This window comes from Rhipicephalus microplus, chromosome 3 (assembly GCF_043290135.1).
Source record: "Rhipicephalus microplus isolate Deutch F79 chromosome 3, USDA_Rmic, whole genome shotgun sequence".
NCBI lineage: Eukaryota > Metazoa > Arthropoda > Arachnida > Ixodida > Ixodidae > Rhipicephalus > Rhipicephalus microplus.
Genome location: NC_134702.1, coordinates 169,982,617 through 169,992,123, shown reverse-complemented (window position 1 = coordinate 169,992,123; position 9,507 = coordinate 169,982,617). Strand labels below are relative to the sequence as shown.

At 45.8% G+C, this 9,507-nt stretch overlaps 3 non-coding genes across 3 annotated transcripts; all 3 read right to left on the bottom strand.

Annotated features, from left to right (window-relative positions):
• Positions 1 to 497: 497 nt before the first annotated feature.
• TRNAA-UGC (transfer RNA alanine (anticodon UGC)) lies at positions 498 to 569 on the bottom strand. Its single transcript has one exon. It is a non-coding gene; the product is annotated as a tRNA-Ala (tRNA).
• A 5,231-nt stretch (positions 570 to 5,800) lies between these two features.
• Positions 5,801 to 5,872, bottom strand: TRNAA-UGC (transfer RNA alanine (anticodon UGC)). Its single transcript has one exon. It is a non-coding gene; the product is annotated as a tRNA-Ala (tRNA).
• A 275-nt stretch (positions 5,873 to 6,147) lies between these two features.
• TRNAT-UGU (transfer RNA proline (anticodon CGG)) lies at positions 6,148 to 6,219 on the bottom strand. The gene has a single exon. It is a non-coding gene; the product is annotated as a tRNA-Thr (tRNA).
• Between the last annotated feature and the right edge of the window lie 3,288 nt (positions 6,220 to 9,507).

Here is a 9,507-nt window from a genome sequence, read left to right as displayed (position 1 = left end):
TCATTGAAGAAAGCCGCATATTTCTATAGTCAAAGAAAATGGCAGCACTGTTCGATGAAATGCATTTCATGATATGCGCACCGGTAACTCGTGGTGCCGTAGTATTACAACAGGCAATAAAAAAAGATACCGCTAAAGACGAGAGCGATTTGGAGGTGCCGGGGTGTGAATTCGGGACTTCTCACATGCAAAGCGAGCACTCTACCACTGAGCTACACCCCCTTTACATCTGGAGCACTCATTAACGAGTTTCTTGGTGCTCATCAGCTTGTTCTAACAATAAAATAATCAATTAGTTGAAATAAACAAAATCATCGCGTCAGTGCTGCCTGATACAGTTTTTTCATCATTGTGGAAAGCCGCATATTTTTATAGTCAAAGAAAATGGCAGCGCTGTTCCATGAAATGTATTTCATGATATGCGCACCGGTAACTCGTGGTGCCGTAGTATTACAACAGGCAATAAAAAAAAGACACCGCTGAAGTCGAGAGCGATTTGGAGGTGCCGGGGTTTGATCCCGGGACTTCTCACATGCAAAGCGAGTGCTCTACCACTGAGCTACACCCTCTTCTTTTTTCTTTATTACCTGCTTTCGTACCAACCACATAATACAAGTGACACTGGTAAGAAAGTATGAAATGTACAATATTTACATGACGACATAACAGTCTACCAGCATGGTGCTGATTTCGTTACTATAACACTCGCAAGGTCAGCAGAGGCTCCAGTCGTGGAAGCCATACTGGTGGCTCCGGTGCCGCTTTATAAATCTCTAGGAACCAGTGAATGCTCTCTCTGAAATAGACATATGCCGGCCGTGCATCCTTATCACAGTGGTAACCTGCCATTTTCGCTCTCCATATGCAATGGAGGCCGATGAGCATAACCGCGTCAAAAGGAGCCCCATCATCGATGTCTACATTTAGAAATCTAATGCCATGCGAGTCAAAAGGGAATTCTTTTTTCACTGATCTCTGCAAAACATCCCACAAATAGACCCCCTCCCAACAATGTAGAAAAACACGGTCTACCGTTTCTGGCAGCTTACAAATAAAGCAATGGATACTTCAAGGCAAATAGCACCCCTTTTTTCTCCAAAAAAGTTTTAACAGGCAGTGTCCCACTATGCAGTTTGAAGAAAAAGGTTTTGGCTCCCGGCATGACTTGCATTCTTTTAACCCTCTTTAGAACATCGCTACCTTGGCCTCCACTGAATGAAGATCGGTATATAGGCACTGGAAAAACGATATCGCATAACGCAAAATAAAGTTCTTTTCGTCTTACGGCAGCCAGATACTCTCGTGAAAAACGTACAGTGAGAAACCTTACACTGAACACAATTTCTTTATAAAAACCCCCGATCCCTACCACACGATGTTGGGTCGAAACGACATATTCAGGGAGTGCACTGGCTAATCTGAGTTGACATACTGTGCGTAGAAATGAGTCTGTCACTGCTCTAAAAAACAAAAACCGGTTCACTAGTTGTCGTAGAAAGAGGTGGCCTAGTCCGAGACCTCCGTGTTTCACCCGTCTAAACAACTTTCTGCGACTGCATCGCTCCCGTTCAGAAGCCCAAATAAATATCGCAAATATCCTGTGCAGTTTCTGCACATTAGTCCGTGAACAGTGTATGACCTGCATAACATACCTCAACTTGCTGATGAAAAACAAGTTGCAAATTGTGGCTCTGGCAAAGATCGAAAGGGCGCCTCCTTTCCACTTCTTCACTTTCTCTCGTGTCTCCTTAACCTGCCCTTTCAAATACTGATCGCTGTCGCGATAACAGTCTAGTGCAACGCCTAAGTACTTGCCTGGGGTCGTCACCCAAAGCATGTTTGCGAAGTGGTCAGGTTTCGCTGGCCACGACCCGTGCCAGAGCCCAAGGCACTTGCCCCAGTTCACGCCGCTACCGGTAACTTGGCTGAACTCACGGACACATTGGACAAACTGTGTGATGCTCCGCTGGTCACGAGTAAAGATAGAAATATCATCTGCATAAGCCAGCAGTTTCCCTTCTGCGGCTTGTAAGTTAAAACGAAGGATACTATTGTCTCTGATTATTTTCATGCACAGCGTTTCAATGTAAATACAAAAAAGGAGGGGGCTGAGGGGGCAGCCCTGGCGAACCGAACGTTGCACACTGATGGGTGTCCCAGTCTCTTAATTACAATCAATCTCGTAGTGCAGTTCTGGTACGCCAGAGCCACTCCCTCGCAGATAACCGAACCAAGATTAACGTGATTTAAAATTGCAAACAAAATCCTATGGTCTACACAGTCGAAAGCCTTTTCTAAATCAATTTGTAGAATGGCGACCCGCTCAAGTGAATAATCACACCATTCTAGTATGCTCCGTGCTTTATGGATATTGGTGACAATAGACCGCCCTTTAATACCACATGTTTGATGAGGTCCGACGATACCCCGAATCACAGTCTGTAGTCTGCGTGCTAATACTTTCATATATATCTTATATTCGACGTTAGTCAGAGCTATCGGTCTGTACGCTGTGACAGACCTTAGTTTGTCGGCGTTATCGGTTTTGGGTATTAATGCAGTATGGGACGACCGGTACGACGGAGGTAATGTGCCCAATTTGTATGCTTCATTGAAAACAACTGTCAGTATTGGGTTCAGTTCGTGCTTGAACGTTTTGTAAAAAGCAGCCGTTAACCCATCAGGCCCAGGCGATTTCCCAGGATTTAACTTTTCAATCGATTCCTCTACCTCGACTTCCGTTATTACCCGCTCTAAATACTCTTTCCTTTCGTCCTCGATGCGGGGAATGAGAGGCAGAAAGTCGTGCTCAAATTTCTCGAAATCTACGTCCCGCACAGTGAACAATGCCCTATAATGCTCGGTAAACGCCGTTTTGATATCGTCTGTATCTGTTGATGTTTTCCCTCCCCATTCGATTTCCCGAACGTGGTTCGTCTCGGCTCCTGCTTTTTCCAAGCCGAGCGCACGCTTGAGGGCATTTCACCGGCAGCTGAGTCATCCGCCCTTGCCCTCACCAGGGCGCTGCGATAACGCTGTTCGTCCAGTCGCTCTATTTTTAGCTTCACTTTTCGAACGTCTTCTGACCATTTGCCGGGTTGTCGGCATTCATGCTTGACAAGCTTATCGAGCAGAGCTTTTAAATCTGCTTCTTCCTTTTTGTAATCGTACCGTTTACGCGTTGCCCTGTCTATCGCTTTTAATTTTAAAGTCTCCTTACATAATTCCCATTGCTGCCAAAGGTGCAGGCCTTTGCTAGGGTCTAAGTTGCTAATCTCATCATTTACGGCCTGAATGAAAATTTCGTCTTGCAACAGTCTATCGTTTAGTTTCCATAGATCCCATGAAAAGTTGTTACGTTTCTTTAAACTTCCGATAGAGCACTGGACTAAACAATGGTCCGAAAAGGAAACAGGCACTACTTCATAATTGGAACACTCCGTCAGGATCTCCAAAGACACATAAATCCGGTCCAACCTTGCATGGCTAGAGCCTTCGAAGCGCGTGTACTTTACTGCACTCGAGCCACAGAGACTTTCCGCGACATCCTCAAGCTCACACTTTTCAACTATGCGTGTCATAACGCTGGTGCTTTTATCTCTAAAAGCTCGAGTGCTAGTTTTGTCTCGCGCACTGAGGACACAGTTGAAATCGCCAAGCATAATCAAATGCTTTCCTACAGCTAGTCGATCCTCTAAACCAAGAAAGAAGTGCGCCCTTTCCTCAACCTTATTAGGCGAGTAAATACACAAAATACGCCAATCCGCGTTGTTCAGTGAAAAATCAAGCGCAGCACATCGGCCAGCCGAACACGAAAAGTGGTCGAGCACTTCAAGCCCCGGTAACTTCTTAATAAAAAGTATGCAGCCAGCCGATGTGCCTGCTGCGTGACTCACGACAACATAAAATCTGGACGCGAAACGTTGAACCATGCTGCTAGTCTCCTCCTCGCCGTCTACTTTGGTTTCCTGAACTGCCAGGACGTCTATGTCGCGCTCAGTTAGAAGTCGGTAAAGCTGGCTCTGCTTTCTCTTTCCTGCCAATCCTCTAACGTTAATGGTAGCGACAATTAACGGACAGACAGGTGCCATTTTGCCGATAGGGAAAGAGACCAGCAGCATTAGGCCCACCTCTCGCGTCTAGCACTTGGCTAGACGGCTCCATCACCAGGGCTAAAGTCCGACGCCGTGGCTTGAACTTGCCCAACTTGCTCGACGTTGCCGCCGCGCTTGTCGGGGGGAATGTTCGGGCGCGGCCGGAGGGTGGAACGCCGTACTTGTGGCGTCTTTGCAGGGGGTTCCTCGATGCCGGCCAGCGTCTCCTCATGACAGTCATTGCTGTTCGGAGGGTGGGGCCGTTTCGATGCAACGGCCAGGCTGGTTGGTGCTTGTACGCCGCTCTTGTCAGCTTGTAGGTCCTTCGGACTTTAAAAATCACCGCCCTTGGACGCTTTCCCCGTCGTTCCGGTCAACCCGTCGACTTCATTCGCCGCTTCTTGCAGCGTTGGTAGGTCGCGTTCACCGGCGTCCCGTTCCGTGACCGCCAGTGAACCCTGTCCTACTGGTTGGGAGCATGTAGGCCCAGTCGTGTCGGCTTCAGGCTGTCGGTCTGCCGGAGGACCACCTCTCGGGGCGTCATCGCTGGCAAGCACCGCCTGCTTTCTTGTCTCCTCGGTTCCCCTGGCCGCTTCCTCAGCCTCGACGACGTCCATGAGTTCGTCGTGCTCGTCAGCCCTTGGAATCCCGGTCGCCGACGCGTATGTACGGACGCAGTCAGTGCCCGCGTGTCCGTAACGCCAGCATTTCGAGCAGTGGGGCACCCTGCAATCTCGACGCACGTGGCCCGTGCCGTGGCAACGCAAACACTGCATCGCCCGGCCGGGAACGACGACGAGGGCCAACTCACCGGCGACTCGCACCTGGTGGGGCAGGTCGTCCACCTTCATTCCCGGCTTCAGCTTTAGCAGCACGCTTCTCGTTGTCGAGCCTTTCTCCCTCATGCCTTGCACACGCCACCGTTCACGAGTCACTTCAGTGACATTGCCGAACGCGGCGAAGGCTGTCCGGATATCCTCGTCTTGGACGCCGAAGAGCATCCAATGCAGGCGGAGCTTTACTTGCTGGTCTTCGGGATCAATAATTATGCACCGGCGGCCTTTTACCTTCAATTCTTTCTGCGCGGCAAGTTTCCTTGTCGCTTTTCCGCTGGTGAGAGTGATGGCCCAGACGTGGTTAATCTGGTACGCTCCTAAAGCGACGACGTCGGGTAGCCCTCCAACGGTCTCGAGGGCGTCTCTAAAGTCCTCAACTCTGTAGGGACGCTCACGAACATCACCGTGCAAAAACAACGTGTTCTGTACAACACGGCCAGTGGGCAACGTAGGCAGCACGATCTCGTAGTCCTGATCTGCATCGTCATTCCTGTTTCCGCGGCCGACGCTGGCCGCGTTCGCCGCTCCATCGGAGCTCATGATTCCGCGTCCGTTCGCTTGCGCTGCCGGAAGAAGAATGACTGAGCTACACCCTCGTTACATCTGGAGCACTTATTAACGAGTTCCTTGGTGCTCATCAGCTTGTTCTAACAATAAAATAATTCAATAGTTGAAATAAACAAAATCATCTCGTCATTGCTGCCTGATACAGTTTTTTCATCATTGAGAACAGCCGCTTGTCTCTTTAGTCAAAGAAAATGGCAGCGCTGTTCGATGAAATGTATTTCATAATATGCGCACCGGTAACTCGTGGTGCCGTAGTATTACAACAGGCAATAAAAAAAGATACCGCTAAAGTCGAGAGCGATTTGGAGGTGCCGGGGTGTGAACCCGGGACTTCTCACATGCAAAGCGAGCACTCTACCACTGAGCTACACCCCCGTTACATCTGGTGCACTCATTAACGAGTTTCTTGGTGCTCATCGGCTTGTTCTAACAATATATTAATCAATTAGTTGAAATAAACAAAATCATCTCGTCATTGCTGCCTGATACAGTTTTTTCATCATTGAGAAAAGCCGCTTATCTCTATAGTCAAAGAAAATGGCAGCGCTGTTCGATGAAATGTATTTCATGATATGCGCACCGGTAACTCGTGGTGCCGTAGTATTACAACAGGCAATAAAAAAAAGATACCGCTAAAGTCGAGAGCGCTTTGGAGGTGCCGGGGATTGAACCCGGGACTTCTCACATACAAAGCGAGCGCTCTACCACTAAGCTACACCTTTTTTTCTTTCTTTATTGCCTGTTTACATACAACATTCACAAACATATATACATCAAACAAAGTAGAAGCATGAAACAAAAAAAGAGGTAAAAAGCATCATAAATAACAGGCTTTTTAAAATTCCTTCATCTGTAGAAGGCTTTCTACTTGATGAAGCCATTCGGGCACCTCTTGTTGAACCTTTTAGGCTTCCACGAACGAACTGACAGATTGAAAGAAATATTGCCTAACCGGACGTGCATTAACATCAGCCTGGCGCACCGCCATTCTAGATTGCCATATACCGTGCAGGCCCAGTAACATAACTAGGTCAAAAGGTATTCCTTCTTCATTTGATGCTGGTGGAAATCTGATGCCATAGGCATCGAGAGGCAGATCCTTTTTCAAAGTCCTTTGGAGAACATCCCAGAAAAAGACTGCATCCCAGCAGTCCAGGAAAACATGTTCAATTGTTTCCGGCTTTCTGCAGAGAAGGCAATCAACACCCCAAGGAACGAATAAGCCTTTTTCTTGCATCCATGTTTTCACGGGCAAGGTCCCAGTGTGCAACCTAAAGACAAAGGATTTCGCTCCAGGTGTTACCTCCATTTTTTTACACGGCTTAAGACATTTTGGCCTGGGCCTACACGGTATAATGCTCTATATAGGGGAACAGGAAGAACTGTGTCTACTAAATCTTTGTATAACTTTTTACGCGAAACCGTACTGAGGTATTCCAATGAAAAACGCGTTTTCAAAAAGAGACATGAATCAAGAACTTCTTTTAAGAAACCTCTAATACTTGCCTTCATGTGAACAGATGCTACCACAAATTCTGGCAACCGTCTTCCAAGCCTAAGCTGAATAACAGTACGTATGAATGGGTCTCGATTATTTCGGAAAAACATAAACCGATTAACTAACTGACGAAGGTACAAATGACACAGACCAAGTCCTCCAGAGCGAACCCGTCTGAATAAGTTAGTTCTACTTGTTCGCTCCCAAGAAGAACCCCACAAGAAAACAGCAAATATTCGATGAAGCTTCTGTAAATTCACACGTGAACAATGCATTACCTGAAGGACATACCAGAGCTTACTGACTAAAAATACGTTACAAAATGTCGCTCTGGCGAAAATTGATAGCTGGAAACCATTGAGTTGTTCAGCTTTTTCTCGTAGCTCCACAGCCTGACGCCGTCAGTACGGTTCACTATCACAATAATATTCTAATGGCACACCTAGGTATCGTACCGGAGTAGTAGTCCATGAAATACCAGCCACAAATTGTGGAGTCACAGGCCATTCGCCATGCCAGTAACCCAGGCACTTGCTCCAGTTTACCAAACTACCACTTGCATTACAATAAAGGTTCACAATTTTTATGGTTTCAGCGATACTATCATAATCTTTACAAAACACAGCTATATCATCTGCGTATGCCAGTACCCGTACTTCAGCTTCTTGGAGTTTGTACCCCACTATGTCGTTGCTTTTTATGACTTTTTGGCAAAATGACTCTATATAAATTGAAAATAGGAGGGAAGACAAAGGGCAACCTTGTCGTACAGAACGTCTGACATTAATTCGTTTCTCGAGATGATGATTAGCCGAGTTTTACATCCCGTATATGCCATTCAAACTGTATCTCGAATTACTTTGCCAACATTGACATTGTCTAACAAAAGAAAAAGAATTTCGTGCGGTACTCGGTCAAATGCTTTTTCTAAATCTATCTGGATCATCGCGATGTGATCGTTTGTGGCATCGCAGCACTCCAATACACTTCGTGCCTTGTGAATGTTTGTGAATATAGTGCGCCTTTGAATCCCACATGTCTGGTGGTCGCCTACAATGTTATTAATAACTGTCTGCAGTCTACTTGCTAGCACTTTCATCAAAATCTTGTAGTCGATATTTGAGAGACTGATTGGCCTGTACGATTTCACTTCACGTAATTTAACTGCGTCCTTAGTTTTTGGAATTAAAATAGTATGAGATAGCAGAAAAGAAGGCGGCAGAGCCTTTATGTCTAAGGCTTCGTTAAAAACCGCTGCCAGGATCGGTGCTAGTTCGTGTTTGAATTCCTTATAAAATGCGGCTGTTAAGCCATCAGGTCCTGGGGACTTTCCCAAATGGAGGGCAATGATTGCTTTTGTCACTTCTGGTTCAGAAATAGGACATTTTAGGCTTTCTTTCCTGCAGTCCTCAACCTTTCGCATTAATTTTAAAAATTCATTCTTGAATTCATCTACATTTACTTTACATTTATCAAATAAAGTGGTGTAGTACTCGTTGAAAGCTTCCTCTATATATCTTTGTTCACTTGTAACGTTACCCATGTATTCAAACTGATGTATAACATTCTTAGGTCGCGAGAAACATTCCGCTGAGCGTTTCGTTTCTCGAGACCAAGCATTCTTTTGGTCGGTTTCTCTCCTACGGTCATTTTCTCTGCCCTTGCCCTTATTTGTGCGCCACGATACTTCTCCTCATCAATTTGTTCCAATTTGGACTCTACTGACCTTATATAATTTGTGAATAAGCCTGGCGTTTTGCTGTCCTCTGCTAGCAGTTCTTTGAGATTTAAACGTAGGGTTCTTTCTTCTTCACTCTTTCCGTGTTTTTTTACACATAAGCGTTCTATAGCTATCAACTTTATGTTCTGTTTAAATTGCTCCCACTTCAATCCGTATTTTTGGTCTCCACTATCTATGTTTACCAACGCCTCTCGAACACTGTCCATAAATTTTTCATCTTCCAAGAGATTAGAATTCAGCTTCCACGTGTCCCAGTTAAATACTGGTCTACGTCTATTTCTTTTACCTATTACAAATGATACTAAGCAATGATCACTAAATGAAATAGGGAGGACATTGTACTCACTGATAATCGGAATTAAATCCAGTGATACGTAGGCCCTATCTAGGCGCGCATGACTGGAGCCTTGGAAATGCGTATACAGTGTTGGTCCTTTACCAATACACTCTGGAACATCCTCAAGGTCTAAGTCAGAAATCAGATTCGTTAACACGACTGTGCTTGAGTCGTTGAAATTGGATGTACTTGTTTTATCATCGGCACTGATCACACAATTAAAATCTCCCATAAGGATGACTATGCGATCGCATTCACAATAAGTACGAATTTCGTCGAATGTTACACACCGTTCATCAACTTTAAGAGGTGCATATAAACAAATCACTCGCCAATTAAGAGAAAAGAAGGTCAAATCACATACAACAAACCTTCCGGATGAGTCAGACGTGACGTTTTGAACACTGGCACCTAAACTATTCCGCACAAAGATC